Source organism: Pinus tabuliformis, chromosome 4_1 (assembly GCF_031772625.1).
Source record: "Pinus tabuliformis cultivar Carrire ecotype Pingquan chromosome 4_1, CPIR1, whole genome shotgun sequence".
Lineage (NCBI taxonomy): Eukaryota > Viridiplantae > Streptophyta > Pinopsida > Pinales > Pinaceae > Pinus > Pinus tabuliformis.
In genome coordinates, this window is record NC_142303.1 from 511,769,009 (window position 1) to 511,789,184 (window position 20,176).

The following is a 20,176-nucleotide window of genomic DNA, read 5'->3' on the forward strand; positions in this document are numbered from 1 at the left end:
CTCTCTGGTTAGAGGAGGAAGATGAGGATGAAGTCTATTTTGCACCGCTTTGTTCATTAGGAATCGCCATGGGGGGGAAACAACAATATGAGGATGATATGATTGAAAATCTGATTCAGAATCCACCTCCCAGTGTATCACCATTAGAGGACATAGTAAGAGAAACTCAAAAAAACCCTTTAGCTTATCTCTATGTGCCCAACTCCACCTATCTCCATGTAAAAAATATATAGTTTGGCCCAGAAAGAACCTTGAATATTAATCCATCCCTATCCACTTCCCAGGAGAAGGAATTGTGTAGCTTGTTGAGAAAACACCTAGATGATTTCGCCTGGAGTTATAAGGAGATGAATGGAGTGCACACTCCAGTATGTACTCATCATATATACATCAAGGAGGATTGCAACCCAGTCAGGTAGCCTCAAAGGAAGATGAATCCAGCACTTAAATATATTGTTAATAAAGAACCATAGAAATTGCTTGATGCATGATTCATCTATCCCATCTCTGACAGTGAATGGGTCTCTCCTTTGGTGCTAGTACCAAAGAGAAATGGTAAGTGGAGAATCTGTGTCGACTATCGGGAATTGAACAAAGCCACTAAAAAGGACCATTTTCCTTTACCTTTCTTAGATCAAGTGTTAGACAGTCTAGCAGGGAAAATGTTTTTCTCTTTCCTAGATGGGTTTAGCGGGTACAATCAGATTTAGATCAGCCCAGAAGACCAAGATAAGACCACTTTCACTTTCCTTTGGGGTACCTTTGCATACCAGGTCCTTCCTTTTCGTTTGTGTAACACTCTCGCCACTTTCCAAAGAGCGGTATTGAGTATATTCTCTGAATTAGTTCATGATGCAGTAGAGATATACATGGATGACTTTACTCCTTATGGCTCTGACTTTCAGGAAGTATTATCTAATCTAGGAAAAGTTCTCGACAAGTGTATAGAGATGAACCTGTCCCTCGGTCCAGAAAAATGTGAATTTTTTATGATTGAAGGGACGTTGCTAGGTAATGCAATATCCCAACAAGGATTGCAAGTGGACCCCAACAAAATTGTCATCATCCAAAGGGTCCCACCTCCTCATAAGGTGAGAGATGTCAAAAGTTTCCTAGGCTTATCGGGGTATTACCAGAGATTCATTAAAGATTTAAGTAAGCTAGCCTCTCCTTTGTTTGGCCTTTTAGGTAAAGATATCGAGTTTATACGGTTGGAAAGCTGTCAAGAAGTCTTAGATACCTTGAAGAGCAAACTCGTGATTGCCCCAATTCTGAGAGGGCCAAACTTGGCCCTACCTTTCCACATTCACACAGATGCCTCGAACAAAGCAATAGGAGTAGCCTTGGGACAAATTGACGAAAATTTACTTTATGCCATATACTTTATAAGCAAAATCTTGTAAAAGGCAGAGTTAAACTATACGGTGACCGAGAAGAAACTCCTAGCTGTTGTGCATTCTTTAAACAAATTCAGACATTATATAATAGGCTATCAAACTTTTGTGCACACTGATCATGCTGCAATTAGATATTTAATGAACAAACAAGATGTGAATGCTCACATTATTAGATGGTTGGTTTTACTGCAGAATTTTGATTTGACCATTATGGACAACCCTGGTAAAGAAAATGTTGTTGTTGACTTTTTGACAAGAGTAAATTTGCCTACAGGTGAAGAAGGAATGGTGAATGAACAAATTCTATATGAACACCTATTTGCTATCTCAGTACTCTCTCCATGGTTTGTTGATATAACAAACTACTTGGTTGCAACACATTTTCCACCACATCTATCCTCAAAAGAGAAGAGCAAGATAGTGAGGAAAAGAGCCCCTTTCACCTAGATTGGCGGCAATCTCTTCAAACTTGGCCCAGATCAGATCTTGAGAAGATGTGTTAGGGAGGAGGGAGTCTTTCACATCCTCCTGACCTGCCATGATGGACCTGCAACAAAAACAACCGCTTTCAAGATACTGCAAGCAGGCTACTATTGGCCCACTCTTCATCAGGATGTGAGAAGATATACCAGCTAGTGTGATCGATGCCAGAAGATGGAGAAACCTACTCCAAAGGATGAGATTCCCATTTAACCTCAAGTGACCTTTGAGCCATTCGAGAAGTGGGGCATGGACTTTGTGGGTCCTATCAACGCTCCTTCAAAGCAGAAGCAATACATCATTGTATGCACCGATTACCTGAAAAAGTGGGCAGAGAAAAAAGCAATCAAAGCAACGACAAAGGAAAAGGTAACTAAATTTTTGAGAGAGAACATATTCTACAACTTCAGGTATCCAACAGAATTGGTCACAGATAAAGGTAGCTAGTTTACTTCCAATTTGATTGAATACCTACTCACACATCATAGAATTAAGCACAGGGCTTCAACCCCTTACCATCCACAAGTCAATGGGTAGGTGGAGGTCACTAACAAAGCATTGGAAGGGATCCTGATAAAGGTAGTGAGCAGCAGCAGAAAAGATAGGGCAGACAGATTAGTTGAGGCCACTTCAGCCTACAATACAACATGGAAGACCACTATAGGGTTCACACCCTATGAGCTGGTCTATGGGAAGAAAGCTTTGTTGTCAATAGAATTTGAATTCAATACCCTGAGAATGGTAGCTCAGCTAGACCTAGACCTCAGCCATGCATAGAAAGAAAGATTACTTCAGCTCAATGGATTGGATGAACACAAAATGCAGGCCCTTCTCCATACAGAGGTAGTTCAACTTCAAATAAAGATATGACATGACAAAAATATCAAGGAGAAGCAATTCCAAGAGGGAGATTGGGCACTACTCTATGATTCAAGATACAAAGATTTCAAGGGCAAGCTAAGGACAAGATGGCTAGGACCCTACACTATGGAGAAATGCAATGACAATGGTTCAGTTCTGATCAGAACCATTGATGATGAAGCCATCCCCATGCTTATCAATGGACATCGATTGAAAGTCTACAAGAAACTGCTTTCCAAGTGAGAGTTCATTGAAATTTTAATAAGACAGTGATGGTAGTGGAGCATGTCTTGGCCTCCACTTCATCGACTCACTGAAGAAAAAGAAAAAATAAAAAAATAAGGACTCGAGTGAAAGCCTCCATGAGGCGCTTGAGTCCCATCATTGGGTTGAAAACCTCTTCTGAGGCAGCCCAGTGATGTCAAAAAAAAATGAGAAAAAGAGAAAAATAATATCCCTGGGTGAAAACCTCCCTGAGGCACCCTAATTGTTTTCAAAAAAAAAAGAGAGAGAGAAGAAGAAAAATGAATTTGTAGTTGCATTGCAGGTTTGCAGGAGGACTACAGGAAGCAGCAGAAGGTGCCAAGGGAGTCTTGAAACCAATACCAGCACCTATCCTACCTTTCTACACCTTTCTCCATCATTCTTGGCATTCTTTTCACCTCACTGTGCTTCTTTTTCAAAAACTGTGTTTTCTACAGATAGCTCTGTGTTTTCTACAGGAGGCTCCTATAGGAATTACAAAGAGCCAGAAATGGATATAAAAGGCAGTTTGAGGGATAGGGAAGCTTCATCAAATATCTATAAATCCTCCTACAGTCTTCAAACCTCCTTGCCATAATTTCTAAGCCTGCATCACATCCCAAGCATCATTCTTCTTCATGCCCAAGAAAAACACAGAAAAAACAGGTTTTTTAGGAAAAAGAAAAAAACAAAAATAGGAAAGGAAACAACACCATCCACCTCACCTAAAGCCTACCTATTACTTATCCATCTCTATCTACATGTCTGGCATCATCCTCACAGCTCCAAGCATAGAAAGAAGCTAAAGTTTCAAAGGGAGAAGTAGCTACAGGAGCTCCTGTAGGAATTCATGTAGCAGTTGATCCCATTAAAATCCAGCATCAGCAGCAAGAGGGTGCAAATATGAAGGTTGAAGAAGACACCTATAGATCAGATCCAGCCAGAGAGGACCCTGCACAGACCACAACCACACATCAGTAAGAAAATAGCATGCATCAAAAGAAACAAAGGCATGCAGCAGAGAGAAAGAGCCACAACCTTCACAACAAATGCATTTGGATATCAGGTAAGTAACTAACCCACTCCTCTGTTTGCATTTGTGTAATTAGAAGGCATGCAACAAGAATGAGATGGTTGAGGTTCAATGAGGGAAATGTGGCCAATTAACTTGGCCAACTTCATCTAGTTGACTCCACTCATCTGAAGATGTCACCCACACGTGCACACAATCAACTCAGCAAAGATGTCAGGGACAAGTAGTTGAGGAAGTGTGAACTCTGATGCAATCATGAGGGATGATTACGAGGAAAGGCCCATGATGAGAAGGCAGGTGGGGACCAATGGTCTGAATATGGCCGACGTACACTTGGCCATCTCACCCTCCATCACCGAAAATATCCATAAAAAGCAATAAGTACTCCTCCTCGAGCACTCTCACCACCTTTTCCTTCATTCTCTCCTCAAAACTCCGCTCTTGCAATCTCCTCGTGCCCCCACAACCTCGAAGCAATTGTTCTCCATTGATCTCTCCCATGTTTCTACTCTCGGTGTTTTCAACAGGAGCACTTACAGGTTCTACAGGATAACCTACAGAAATTCTGCGGGAGGGACAACAATCTTCTACATGAGGGCCAGTGAGTTGTTTTGAAGGGAGAAAACATGGGTTTTAGCACAATTCTCGGGCTAAGGAGGTAGGTTCTATACATACCCCCATTTAATATTAAAATATGAAAGCAGTGGTTAAATTTTGAGGAGGAAATAAAGCCTTTAGGTGGAGGAAATACATAAAAGAATTTCTGCTTATTTCTTAAAAAAATAACATAGTCTCTCTGTTTCTCTGTTTTTCTTCAAAAATTGTTGTCTCCTTCTCATTTGGTTTCCCAAATAAGCATAAACAAAATGACAGGAGGTTTATGAGGAAAGAGCCCACCAACTCGTCCAGGCTCCATGCACATCCCCAAGTAGTGGACATATTCACAAGAGCAAATTAGATGAACCTTTTTGATAAATTCTGAGGGTTTGATGAGGAAATTGCTCAAGAATTTTCCCACTCTTTGGTCCCTCACACCAGAGCACATGCCACTATCACCTTTAGAGGCCTTTCCATGGATATAACCCCTGAATTTATCAGTAGGGTCACTACCCTTCCTCTTGGATTACCTTGGAGTAAGGATGAGAAACCAATTGGCCAAGCTGCTAAGAAAAACTTCTTCGAAAACAATGAAACGCCTGTAGAAGATAAAAATGGCATAAGAAAGGCTACCATACCATATCCTTGGGATGAGGTTAGCTACCAAATAATCAAGTATGTTTCCTGTGAGGGGAGGTACAACATTGTCTATGGTTACCACTTTAGAATCCTTCATGAATTGAGGCATGGCATGGACTCTCTACACCTTCAAAAGCTCAGCATCCCCTACTTCCTCCTGCAGTCCCTCATTGACTCCAGTACTAAAGTAAAAGCAGGAAATCTAGAGCAGCTAGTTCACCATGGGTTAATCAAAATTTTAGTGGAAGAAGCCCTCCATACATTTACACTCCCTATAGCATGGGAAATCCTCCAAAACATGACAGTTGAAGATGACATAAAGACCTTGACCTATGATATCAGTCCTACTGGCAGTGAGGAAGAAGAGCAGCAAAGGGGAGAAGGTGAAGCAACTGGTGAGTTAGAAGAACAAGAAGGGAAGAAGGAAGAAACCAAGATAGAGGAGGAGAAAGCTAAAGAAACAGAGCAAACAGAGACAGAAAAAGAAGCAAAAAAGAGAGAAGTGTCCCCTGAGACTCTAGAAAGAGAGGTAGTAGTTTCTCTCACTGCCCTCAGCACACCAATTAAGCCAAAACAAAAGAGGAAGAGGTAGACCTCAATGTATTTCAAGGCTAAGAAGAGCACAAGAATAAAAACAGGGAAGCCCCAACCTTCTTCAAAAATGCCAATTATTATTGAAGATTCACCCTCTGCCCAAGGAAAAGAATCCCCTTTCAAGGCACCTATCACATATGGAAGGGGGACTCCTAGATCCCCCACATGGAAAGAAAAGGTAGAACTATAGGACCCAAAAATAGTCCTATAATAAGCACAGACAGTTCTACAGGAGACCCTATGAAAACTATAGGAGACCCAAAAGCTTGAGAAAATGGTAGAAGGATAGCCACAGGGAAATGAGGAAGAAATGTAGAGCTACAAGAACCTGATCCCCAACCCATTTTTGGCTCCTACTACAATATTCTTGAGGGGGGGAGAATAATTCCACAAAAATTTGCAATTCCACTATTCTTTGAATTAGAGAAAGAAATGATAAGGACCCATAGGTGGATGAAAATAGCCAAATCCAAGGGGGTTGAGGATATTGGTCATATGGAGAACAAACTCAGAGAAATGGGTAGAGAGTTAAGTGCTGTCAAACACAAAGAAGCAATCAAATTGCGGAATATATTGAAGAATATGAAGATTTCTCATCCCTTTCTCCTAATCAAATTGTAATCTATTGGTTCCAATCAAGTAAACAATTTCCCTCCACGATAGTTAAGAGATCACTGTGGAGAAGGACATCTAGAAGAATTGGGATAGTAGAAATGGAATTAACTAGGAGGAAAATGAAGCACTTTAGTGGGTGTTCCAAAATATTTGAATGCAACTGAAATTGATTTTACACTCCCTCCACACATTTTAAATAGAAACCATTCAACTACATCTCATTTATTTTCCACCTTTTTGTAATATGTAATTATTTGAGCAAGAATAGAGCATTCATAAATATTGTCCTAAAAGAGGACTCTTCATAATCCTAATAAGTTGGGCTCTAACGAATAAAAAATTTCATGTAGTGAATAAATATTACATGGTAGATTTTAGTGATTAAAATGACAACTTTATTCTTAATCTCATTACAACAAAAATAAATTCAACCCTAACTAGTTGGGATCTAACAAATCAATAATTTCATGTAGTAAAGTAAACTTACATGGTAGATCATGATTATTTGCAATGAAAACTTTATTATTGATCTTATTACAATGTAGATAAATTCAATGGTACATACATATTTCCTTATCTAAGACAAACTTTGAACACATTCTGAGATTTCATAGAAATATAATGATACGATTTACTTGTAGGATATGAGAAAGATATCTACATCTAACACCTGTCATTGAACAATAGTGTTATTGAGATACCATCTCATGGCATTAGAATCATGTAGATAGATAGTGTTATAGAGATACCTTGCAACACCTATTCAACACTACCTTCAAGCTTCAAATTCATCAATTGATTTACTTTAGGGGCAAATTGTAATGAAATTTCATTAAATACAACCCGACAAAAGTTATCTATTATAGCTATTGTTTCCTTCTCTGGATTTATCCCCCTATGGAAATAGAATAACTTATATTCCCCAATTTTTGAGGTACTTTCTTCATTTTCAACATGGGCTATTGGGTTCTTCACGTGTAAAACGTTGCAAATATTAGATGTATAATGGAAACAAGCATGCAATTCAAGGTTGCTCCTAAAGTCTCTTGGGTGAATCATAAAACACCATCTACTTAAAGCATGATATATGGTAGTAAAAAAAACCTACCCAATATCCCACTTAACAATTCAAAATGTTGCAAATAGGATATGTCTTAAACAATATCAACTATTTAATGGCATAATCACACTAAGATAGAAAAATGTTTAAAATGTTTAAAAGTGTGAAAAAATGGGTAGATATAGCTATGTAAAATGTAACTTCTATCCAAAACACGTAAATGTAACTTCTATAGCTACATGAAATGTAACTTCTATATAAAAAAAATGGAGTTCAAATATTATAGTTACGTGAAATGTAACTTCTATATAACATTCTAGATATCCTTTTTAAGTCATTTAAGAGACTAACATTCGTTTATCTTTGGTTAATAACTTAATACTCCACCAAAAATAGCATTGAATTGGCTCTTCACCAACCAAGGAGAAATTTTAAACCAGTGTGAAAATTCTTACTCATTCCCCTGCCATATTTTTGATCTTTTATTTGTGTGCAAATTTAAGCTAGTATAATGTAACTTCCTCATATTTGACAATTTAAATGTAAAAAGTTACCCAGATTGAAGTTATATAATTAACATAAGCACAATAGAATACAATATGCATGAGATATAATTAATATGATGTTTACATGTTATATCAAGACAAACGTTTTCAAATCTCATTAACTCTTAACTTTTAGTTGGTGATGGATTTACCCTAACAAAATTATGAGTCATCCCTATTCATATATTATGTTTAATGATGGATATAGCTTTTAAAAGAATAAACCTTGTTTCTTATTTTATGTATGGTCAATTTAAATGGAAGTGCTCATAATTTTATTCAATATTATCTTGTACAACTGGAAATAAAATGATGCGGGTGTGGTGTTTCTAGTGATTTTCAAACTTGCTTTAATTACCTAAATTTAGCCTATTTAAAGTAAATAGTTGTAATGACCATCTTATCTTCAAGTTAGTAAACTTGCTTGAGGGAATCTTCATGACATCCACCATCTCTGAAAATTAGGAAATATTAGTAGTATCTTGCACTAGAGAGACAATATTGGCATAGAATCTTTTATTGTGTGTCACAAATTTATTGATATTTTATGATTCTTGGTTTTGATTTCCACGCTAAGATTGGATTCATCATGCCTGCTAGGATTTTTAGTTGTGCACATATCATATTTCTGACTTCTAGTTGTATAAAAAATAGAGAGTATGCACAATGACATGTAGTGACATGTGGGTGTCTATTTTACTCAATGATATGCTTGATTTTTTAATCCATTCTAATCTTACCACAATGAAATTAAGAGAGACAAGGACACAAGAAGGACTACCAATAAATGGAATTAGAGACTTTAGAATGCAACTCAAATTGTACCTGAATGTAACAATAGGTGTTTGAAGCTGCCTAGTCACCAATGAGCATCGAATCACACTGCGAAAAATTCCTTGCATTATGAGAATTTGGTTGCACCTGCACTAATCCTCTATAGTAGTTCCTTGACTTGCCTATAGATTTGATTTTAGAAGCAATCCTACTCCTACAATTTTTCGCTATATGGATCATCTTTGGCCCCCCGTATTGATAGTTAACTTTCAAGGCAACATAATAGAACTCTCCAATTTCATCATCACCTTTCAAAACAATGCTTGAGTATTTCCAGGTGATTCTTGAACTAGTCTCTAGTTAGGTCCACGAAATCCTTGATTTGTCTCCATCACACAAACCTCTTTTTGTAATAAAATTATAAATCCCATGTCTTCATTCCTCATCCCTGACATACCAATTCTTTAAAGTGGAATACTTTATCGTTTCTCCGTTTGTGCAATGGAGATCCACTACGGTGGCATGGAGATGATTGGTGTCATAAAATGGTGCAGTGCATCCTTCAATATATGTCACAAAACTCTTCTCACCTCACATAACTCATCTATCGACAACAATAAGAGTCCTCTCAAACTGCCTAGTCTCCATCTCATTTATCCTGAAATAAGTGGATATTTCCATGGGTGAAAAAGTGTACTTGTGGATTTAATAGAAAGAGCTATCACAAAAAATAAAATACAATGTAGCATAATAGTTAGATCATCATGAGGAACAACCATGCCAAGCTACTTCCTAACTCAATAAAGATACTCCTCAATAACCTCTTATAATGAACAAAAGATAACCTCAGCTCCCTATGGAGTCTACCTATGCATAGTAGCAATGAAAACACTGACAGAAACAACATCTACAACAATGTTGGTCAATCTCTTCTTCTAGTCAAGGGCATGCCTATCTTTTGAAAAGTATCAAGCAGGTCAGGGTCCACCTCATCCAGGTTCCTCTTCTTCTTCTACTCTCTCTGCTTAGGTTCATAATAATAGAAAAGGTCTTAGAAATTGATGGGTGGGTAAAAGTTATCAGACCATTTGAGTTCTTCCATTTTTAATCATTGTCTATAACCATTGAGTATAAATTGCAAAAGCCATTCAGTTTCCTTCTTTTTAGCTAAATTTAACCTAATATTTGGAGAGTTTTAAGGTTTAATGGATCTAAGTATATTGTAATTAAAATATAGTAACTTAGTTTAAAATTGTAGGCATTGAGATCAGAATCTAAGGATGAAACATAAAATATTTACGTTCACGATTACAAGAAATTTTAATTTCATGTAACAAAGTTTGAGGAAGGTCTACTATTTTCATCTTACTAGAAAATTTTATTGCATCACTCGAGCCCTTTGAATTTGGGCATGGTAGAGTCCATTACACAAACAATCAACCACTAAAAAAAGGTGAAAAGAAAAAATAAAATTTCATGCATTCTAACCCTAGAAAAGTTAGGGAGGAGCGAACTGATATGTACAATAAGGATATGCAAAATGCTTACTTGTCCATTGTCTTTTCATGAATTTTTGGCTGCAATAAAGATCTACATTATCATAATCATTAAACCCTTTGTATAATAAGGACATGAAAAATGCTTACTTGTGCATTGTCTTTTGATGAATTGTTGGTCGCAATAAAGATCTGCATTATCATAATCATTAAACCTTTTGTATAATAAGGACATGAAAAATTCTTACTTGTGCATTGTCTTTTGATGAATTGTTGCCGCAATCAAAATCTGCATTATCATAACCATTAAACCCTCAATTATAGTTGAAATTTATGCTTTGATCATATAAACCCTTGAAATTGTTTACCCATAAGAACAAAAATCAAATTTAGTAAAAAGGAAGAACTCTCCACAGTAATCATTAAACCCTCAACCGTAGATGAAATTTATGCTTTCATCATATAAACCCTCGAAATTGTTTATCCATAAGAACAAAAAACATCTTTAGTAAAAAGGAATAAATCTCTAGAGTCCAAATTCATACCCGTGTACAAATGGCCAAAATCTCCACCACCAATGACCTTTCCCTTCCTTCATCTAATCGTTGATGCCATCCTAAGGTGTTTCCCATGCAAACTCCATCTGGGGTTCGAATCCCATGAAATCCATAGATCACGTTGATGGTCTTCCTTCTTCTATCATTTCCACGCAGATATCAACAAGGCAGAGAAAAATGAAGTGCTACAATGTGATGTTGTAATTTGTGAATATTTTATTTGAACCCAGCACTAAACTAGAAATGAAAAAGAAAAGAAATATTTATAATGGAAAAAATGAAAGAAATATTTATAATAAAAAATAAAATATATAAATTGCAATTGGGTTAAATGATTTATTTTTAATAAGAATTTGTTATTTTTGTGTATGATGTTAAACTAAAAAGAAGAAGAAGAACTTAAAAATGATATTGGGATGAGTGTAAACATTGAAATATAGCCTCAATTAATAATAAAAAGTTAAATTAATAAAAATAATAAAATTCAATTTGTTATATTTTGATTTTGTTATTAACTTGTGAATAGTAATAGGCTTTGTTACAATACCATGGTCCCATGGGCCAATACCACAACTTATCAATACTACAAGTCTAAAAACCATAACTTATTTCGCAACCAAAATATTTTATAACAATATGACAAGATGCTTAACCATGGATATTCACTCCCACATTATGGTAGATATTATTAACTTGTAGAAAATAGCCTTTGTTACAGTACCATGGGTCAATACCATGGATTATCAATACCACATGCCCAAAAAATATAAATTATTTTACAATCAAAATATTTTATAGCCATGGATTACCCTCACTTTACAATAGATATTCACCCTCACTTTACCATGGTTATTAACTTGTAAATCCCCTTTGTTACAATACCATGGGCCAATACCATGGCTTATCAATACCACATGCCAAAAAACCATAACTTATTTCATAGTAAAAATGTTTTATTTTTATTTAACTTTACAACATTTTTTAAATTGAATCTAAAAGGTAAAATGTTACAATTTGAGAGATATATATAAACCCTCTATGTTAACCACTACTAAAAATATTCCCATAGAAATTAAATTAAGGTTTTAATAAAATTAAGCTAAGATGGATCTATATCGGTTCTATATATATATATATATATAAAACCAACATACATCCATAGATGCGTCTTAGCTAAGGATCGAAGGGATGAGAGCAAGAAAATTGACTAATCATAATTGCATGATTTTTTAAAGTTTTTCGTTATATTATTTTCATTGACATGATTGATACAAAATATAGGTTTAATATTTTACAACCGATTAGGTTTTTCAATTTATATAATTTCTTAAACACAATACAATGTGATCAAATTTAAGAGAGAGTTGGGGAGGGGGCAAAGAGAGGGAGGGAGATAGTTAAAAGGTTTGAGGGCAGAGAGAGAGAGAAAGAGAGAGTGGTGGATTTGGGAGGGGGGGGGGAGTGAGGTGGGAGAGAGGGAGCGAGCAAGAGAGAGGGGGAGAGAGAGAGAGAGATGGAGTTGGAATGGGAGAGAGAGGGAGGAAAGAAGAGAGACATAGAGAGATAGAGGTGGAGAGAGAGAGGAGTGAGAAGGGAGAGATGGAGAGAGAAAGAGGGAGATATGAGAGGAGGGAAGATATATAAGAGGAGAGAATAGAGATAGGGAGAGAAGGGGAAGCGCGAGAGATGGAGACATAGAGGTGGATAAGGACATGGACGGGGGGAGATAGTGATAATGTTGTACAATAGAGAGAGAGAGAGAGAGAGAGAGTGATTTGGGGGCAAGAGATAGAGGGAGGCAGGAGATAAGGGATAGAGAGGAAGAAAGATAGAGATAGGGAGAGAGATATGGAATTGTATGGGGTAGAAGAGGGAGTGAACAAGAAAAACATAGAGGGAGAAAGGTGGAGAGAGAGAGGGGGTGACAAGGGAGTCATGGAGAGAGAGCGAGGGAGAGAGGAGAGTGGGAGGGAATAGAGAGAAGGATATAGATACAGAGGGAGAGAAGGGGAAGAGAGAGATAGACAGAGAAGGGGAAGAGAGGGAGAGAGAGTGTGTGTATGTTTTGGGGGTGAGATAGAGAGAGGGATTAATAAAGAGATACAAATACAAATATACATATTATATAGTATTATATAACCAACCTGGATCCAAATTAACCCTATAACTATCATGTGCCAAGAGGGATCTAATCTCTCGAGGTGAAAACCTTTCCTCAAGTTTTGCACTAGAAAAAAAAGTTTGCTCCTCGAGAGATTGGATCCCTCTCGATGCTTGATAGATCTGGGGTTAAGATGGATCTAGTGTTGGAATTATGATGCATGTGTTGTACTTGATGGAAGCCCTCTTGTAGCAAAACAACTCACTTATATATAACTAGATGAATCTACAAAAGAGATATCAGATGTGACAAAATACATGGGATGCAGGGCAGTTCAAAGGAATCAAGTTTAGATGTAATCTACAATGGCAACTCATTAAAATGATAGTTCTTAGTATGGCAAGTTAGCTTTGCGATGAAGTCCAAAGGGGGAGATTGTTGGCATTATGATATAGATGTTGTCCTTGATGGCAACTTACTAAGATGACATACCACAGTTCAGGCTCACAGAATAAAGAGAAGGAGATATATGCAGGTTCCCCTTGATAAAGTCGCGTATACACATGGGTTAGCCGACCAAAAGGTGCATATACGTATAAACGCACTTTCATGCAAGGGAATGCGCGTACATTGGGTTTTTGTCCATGGTATTTACTCCTTGGTATTTGGACCTATGGTTTTGGACCATGGTATCTCGTCCGATGTGTTGAACCCAGGTATTGGGTCCATGGTATTGATTCTCTATGGTTTTGGACCATGGTATTGAGTAAGGCCTAAGACTATAAAAGGAGGAGAATATCATTAGGCAAACGCACTGAGAAAGTCTTGAATATCTGATGAAGTATAAGATCTAGTATGCAGGTTAAGGGGTCATAATGCTTTGCTTGATTTGAGCTAAGGAGGAATCTCAGCAACTGATGGAGAATAAGATCTAAGGATAGATTGGGATCTAATGGCTTGGAATGAATCATATCTATATGGTTTGGTCAGGTTTATTATAGATCTGTATACTGACGCATGTAATGTTATGTAAATATTATGATTTGGGTATAGCTCAAGTTTGGAATACATGCAAATCATGAATGAATATTTACAAATGTATACGCTGGTTGGCTATGACAAAAGCACGTACATATGTAGGTTAGATACATATAAGTAGTGTATATCATATGAACTATGATGTTTGAAGTTACCACTGGTTCTGGTTGTTGATGAGTTTTGATGACTATTTACTGGTGTCAATATTCTGCATATTCAGTTTGGTTGATTGTGTTTAGCTTCAGTGTTGATGGATGAGATCTAATAATGGATGAGGATCATAATGAATTATCTTTATGTGATCTGATGGACTAGATCTGGTTGCTGACACACATATTATCCTTTTATATGTAATGATATGGGTATGTCTGAAGTCTGGAAGTACAACAAAGTTATAAGTAAGTAATTAATGACATATATGTTGGTTCACTTTGGTGAAGTTGTGAATACACACTTGTTAGGCTCTTACAAGTAGCATATGCACTCTGATGCATGATTTTTGATGATACAGTTAGATCTGAACATTGTTGTAGTGTTTTGTATTCTGCTCTGTGTTCTGGTGACTGCAGTATGTTGACAGGGTTTCAGTGATTCAGTATTGGGTGATTCAAAGATTGATGATGCTAGTGTTGATTGATTATGTTCTTCAATGATATTGATGGGTCCAGTGTAAAATTGGATGAAACATGGCCTTCAGATTATGATGTTGTGCTTCAGGAGTATCTAGTCTGAAAATTTATGAAACATGGTACCTGGAGGAAGAAAGAGAAGGTTGTAGCCTTCTTAAGGTTAGCACCTACGTACAAGTACTTCAGCTAGTACAAGAACTAAGGGGATTGTAGCTTCCTTCTAGGAGAAGCTAGAGAACGAGAGAAGATTGTAGCCTTTTGTAGGTCAGCACCTACGTTCTAGTACATGAGCTAGTACAAGAGCTAAAGGGGTTGTAGCTCCCTTCCAGGAGAAGCTGGAGAATGAGAGAAGGTTGTGGCCTTCTGTTAGTAGAAGCCTACGTACTGGTATAAGTCTGCTCCAGTACAAAAATATTGTAAAAATAAGTTTCTTATTAAAGGAAGATAGAAACGAATTGCAGCAGGTGGTTTTCACCCACATTGGGTTTCCACCTTACATCATGGTGTTCATGTGTGCTTCTTGTGTGTGATGATCTGTTCTATTTTTACTGCACCTGTTTATTGTTCATATGGTTAATAAAGTTCTGATGCACTAACTAAAGATCAACAATTTAATGGATTAACTAAATCATAAGTTTACTGGATATACGCTAGTTGCATTAGACACAATTGCGTGTACATGCAGGTACCCTTAACTAAAGTAGCGTATACGAATCTGAGTATGGAAATGAAAAAGTGTTTGATTTGATAATACTGATTCACCCCCCTCTCAGTATTATTTCCAACACTTGGTATCAGAGTAGGTCTTTTGGTAGAAGCTTGATCGCTTGAAGGAGATCCATAGAACAATGGGAAGGAAGCTAAAGAAGAAAGTGCCTCAGAAGAAGAAGAAATCTCAAAAGAACTATGACAGTGGGAGAATCGATTGGGGAATATGTGGAAGAAACACTTCAGATTCAGAATCACTTCAGAATGAGGACGAACAAGAAAAAGGACTATCAGGTATGAATTTGTCATCCTTTGGTGATACATTTCTCCATCCATTTGAAGATGATGAAAGTGATAGCAAAACAACTGAATTTTCTCTTATGGGTGAGAAAGAAAGATATCAAATAGAGGAAGAATTTAAAAGGCTTACAGACAAAATTAGAGATCAACAAGATCTATTGCACAAAAGGGAATGTGTCTCCAAAGAAGAAGTTACCAATCTAAAAGCTCAACTAGAGGAAGGAAACAAGGTAAGGAAGCTATTCAAAGAAAAGGAAGATCAATGTCAAAAGTTGCAGAATGTTATGAAACCAGGTCACAAAAAGATAGAAAAGAGAGATCAACGCCTTAGAATTCAGCCTCTTCGAGGGGGCAACCTCCTTTACATTACACAAATGAATAATTCTTCTATGATACAAATGAAAGACCTCCTTTCTATATATAGGAGTCTAAGGGGTTATAACATAATCAGAGCCGACATAACAATAATAATGTAAGGGCACAATAATAACAATAGTGGGCTTCTATGGTGCACAATAGTAACAATATGGGCACTGCATGGGTACATCAATATAATAAGTGGGTTGAACTAATAACAATGAGGGGTTACACTAGTAGTATAGGGGCCTAACATTCCCCTCTCCTTCAAAAAATGTTGTCCTCAATGCTTGAGTAGTTATTGATGCTTCTGTATAAAATCTTCTCCTCCCATGTGGAATCTTCAGCGAGTAAGTTCTTCCACTTGATGAGATACTCTGAAATTGATCGATTTCGTAGCTACCGGGTTCTTGTTTCTGTGACTGCTCTAGGTTCAAATATGATTTTTCCTTCCTCTTTAATTTCTGGAAATATTGTTTGAATTGGGATCTTTTGCAACTTTTAAAATAGTGGCCATAGTTCTTCGCCCTTCTTCCATTCATCCCTTGGTTCGTTTATCCAATCTGGTTGGATAATATAAATAGCACAAAACAATGCCTCTACATCCTCATCCTTGAAGAGTCTTCCCATTCGGTAAGGTCGCCATTTTTTAAGTGCATGTAGTATTGCCAACATTTCCTTTTCATAAATAGCTTGCTTGAGATGTAGCAGTAAAAATAGCCAGTCACCTACATCAAAACATTTTTCACTACGATGTTGATCTACCTGTTGTTTCATTTGATTTTGCACCGAAGTGGCGTTATCCTTTAAAAGTTGGAGAACTTGTTGTTGATGCTCGATGTGATCTTTCTCTGCTTGAACCTTTTTCTTCTTGATATGTCCTTCTATCTCTATAGTTTGAGGAGTGGTAATTTCTTCCAATCCTTTACAAGATATGGTCAGATTCATTTCTTAATGCTCGATGTGATCTTTCACTTCTTGAACATTTTTCTTCTTGATATGTCCTTCTATCTTGATAGTTTGAGGAGTGGTAATTTCGACCAATGAATTACAAGATATGGTTGGATTCATTTCTTCTTTCTCGATGTGATCTTTCACTTCTTGCACCTTTTTCTTCTTGATATGTCCTTCTATCTTGAGAGTTTGAGGAGTGGTATTTCTTGCCAATGCTTTACAAGATATGGTTTGATTCATTTCTTCTTTCTCTGGGGTGGGGTCCTGGTGTATATCCTCTTCTTTTGATGTTTCTTGATCCTTTTCTTCCTCCTCTTCATATTCTATGTAAAATAATTTCTTCTCAGCACACTTATGACCTTTAGTGCATTTGCTATCACAATTGTAACAAAACCCTTTTTCTCTTTTTTCTTCCAATTTTTGTGGTGTAACCCTTGTAGGTTGTGGAAGGCTGGGAGAAACAACACTTCCATCTTTATAGTTGTGAGGGGTGTGCTTCCTGGTTTCCATAATTTTTCTTTCCACTAAGTCACAAAGCCCTTTTACTCTTTCCAATTGTTGTGGTGTTGCTCTAAAGAAGGTGTTGCTCTTTGTATCCTCATAATGTGCATCATTTCCTCCGTGAAAATTGACCATGTAACAAGTTGTTTACGAGAACAAAGCCCTTCATACCATAAGAATTGATCCAGTTCGAAATATGAAGATGCAATACATACATTTTATAACAATGGCACACCATGTAGATCAAAATATTGCTCCATCTGACGTATCCAATTTACCGGATCCTTGCCATCAAACTTCCTCATCTTTCTTTTTCTTGATTTTAGGAGCTCAATCTTGAAATGATTGTAACTTTGTACTTTAGGATCTTTAAGTTCTGAAATTGCGACCTATAGTAGCCCTCTGCATCCTCTTTCCAATGCCACCAGTCTGATCCAAATTGGATTTCCAAGAAAGAGTTATGCACAATCTCCCAAGATGACTTGATTATAGACCTTTCCAGAAGAGCGAACTTGTATGAAGTGCCACGTGTCACTGTTTCGACCTTTGGCTTTGAAAATATATAGAAGAAACTACAGTCTGTCCTCTTTCTGTAACTTCTTACGAACTTTCAATCTGATGCTCAAAGAGAAAGTTAGGACGATTTTCCCCAAGTCACCTGTTTGGAATGTAATTCAGGAGTCTACAAAAAGACCAACTTCCTCAGATCATATCTCCCCAAATATAGCGCAAAAAGCTCTGAAATTCGGACCCAAGATTCAGCGTGATTTCTTCTCAAATGGGTTATTTTTAGCTTCTGAAACATCGCCAAAAAAGAGATAGCGAGAATGCCACGACGACTTGTTTGGAATAGCGAAACCCCAGAATCCAAATCTTTGATACCAAATGTTATGAAACTAGCTCACAAAAAGATAGAAAAGAGAGATCAGTGCCTTAGAATTCAGCCTCTTCGAGGGGGCAACCTCCTTTACATTACACAAATGAACAATTCTTCGATGATAAAAATGAAAAGACCTCCTTTCTATATATAGGAGTCTAAGGGGTCATAACATAATCATATCTGACATAACAATAATAATGTAAGGGCACAATAATAACAATAGTGGGCTTCTATGGGGCAAAATAGTAACAATATGGGCACTACATGGGTACATCAATATAATAAGTGGGTTGTACTAGTAACAATGAGGGGTTACACTAGTAGTATAGGGGCCTAACACAGGATGAAGTAACATCATTAAGAAATGAAGTTATGAAAGGAGCACAACAATCAAGAAACTCAGAGAAAGATCCAGTTACTATGAAAGTCTTGAAGCTACGATCCTCACGCTAAAAGAAGATCTTGAAGAATCAAATAAACAAAATAAAGAACTACTCCAAGCTCTTGGAAAATAAGAAAATGAAGTTCTTGAATTAAGACATTAGTTGGAAGAAGGAAGAAAAGCTAAAGAAAACATGAAGAAGCAGTATCATGAAAAGGAAGAGCAACATTAGGTTGAGGTAAATATTGTAAAAGATAACTTATAAGAAAAGGATAAGCTCTTACGATTTCAAGATAGTACTAATATATTGGATGATATTCCTAGTAGTCAAAGGTTTCCTGTTATCAAAACTGGTCTTGGTTTTCATGACTCTATTGAAGGTGAATCTAGTTCACAAAATATGATAAGGAACTCTAATGCACAATCTGAAATACTCAACAAGGAGATGAGAGGTCAATCCCATCAACAACCAAGGAAAGAAATTCTTCAAAGAAAATCCTTTACTCCTCTGATGAATAATGTTGAATGTTATGTATGTCATAATCTTGGACATGTTACAACCAGATCCAGAAGTAGAATGGTTCAAGACCATCACACAGAAATATCATCACGTTCCAGGTACTTTAAAGGATATTGTTTTTCTTGCAATATGTTTGGTCACAAAGCTGTTGATTGCTACAGAAGGAATCTGAAACATGTAATATGTTATGCATGTAACAAGCTTGGACACATAGAAAAGGAGTGCAATAACAAAGTACGGGCACCATACCAAAAGGAGAAAACATCATCACACTTGAAGATATGGAAGAAGAAGGAAGTACAGTCAGAAAGATGTGGTACAGCACAATGTATAGACATAACAAACTCAGAGGAAGCTGAAAGTGTAAAACTTCAGTGCTCTAAATCTCATATGCAAGTTTCATGAAGAAAATTCATGTATATACTCGAGTTAGACACCGCACAATCACATATATGTCAGATCGAGGAAAAGTAGTGGGATAGGCTGAGGAAAAAGGGTCTGATATGATTCAGTCCATTATTTTCTTTGTTTGATAATGGTTACAATTTGCTGATGATGTGTGGAAATGTCTGGATACTCATAAGATGTTTAGAAGTGATTTTGATCCTAACTTGATGATGATAATGCCTTGATACTTCTTGTTGATATATGCATGATCAGATCTGACAGAAAATAGATGGCACAGGTTTAGGGGGAGCATATGCATTGAATACTGAATTGTTGGCATTATGGTTAGAAGTCCTTGGTGATGATGCTTATATGGCTAAATGATACATCTTGCTCTGAGTTGTCCATGACAAAATCTCATATGATTATTGGGGTTACATAGTTGGTGTTCAGATCAGATTTGTGGTTGATTCTCTAATGATGCATATATCGTGCTTACATGGTGAACTTCATAAGGATAAGGAGAAG

General features: G+C 36.9%; 1 pseudogene; it reads right to left on the reverse strand.

Annotated features, from left to right (window-relative positions):
- Window positions 1-7,218: 7,218 nt before the first annotated feature.
- LOC149176811 (iron-sulfur cluster assembly SufBD family protein ABCI8, chloroplastic pseudogene) lies at window positions 7,219-10,394 on the reverse strand (annotated as a pseudogene).
- Window positions 10,395-20,176: the final 9,782 nt, after the last annotated feature.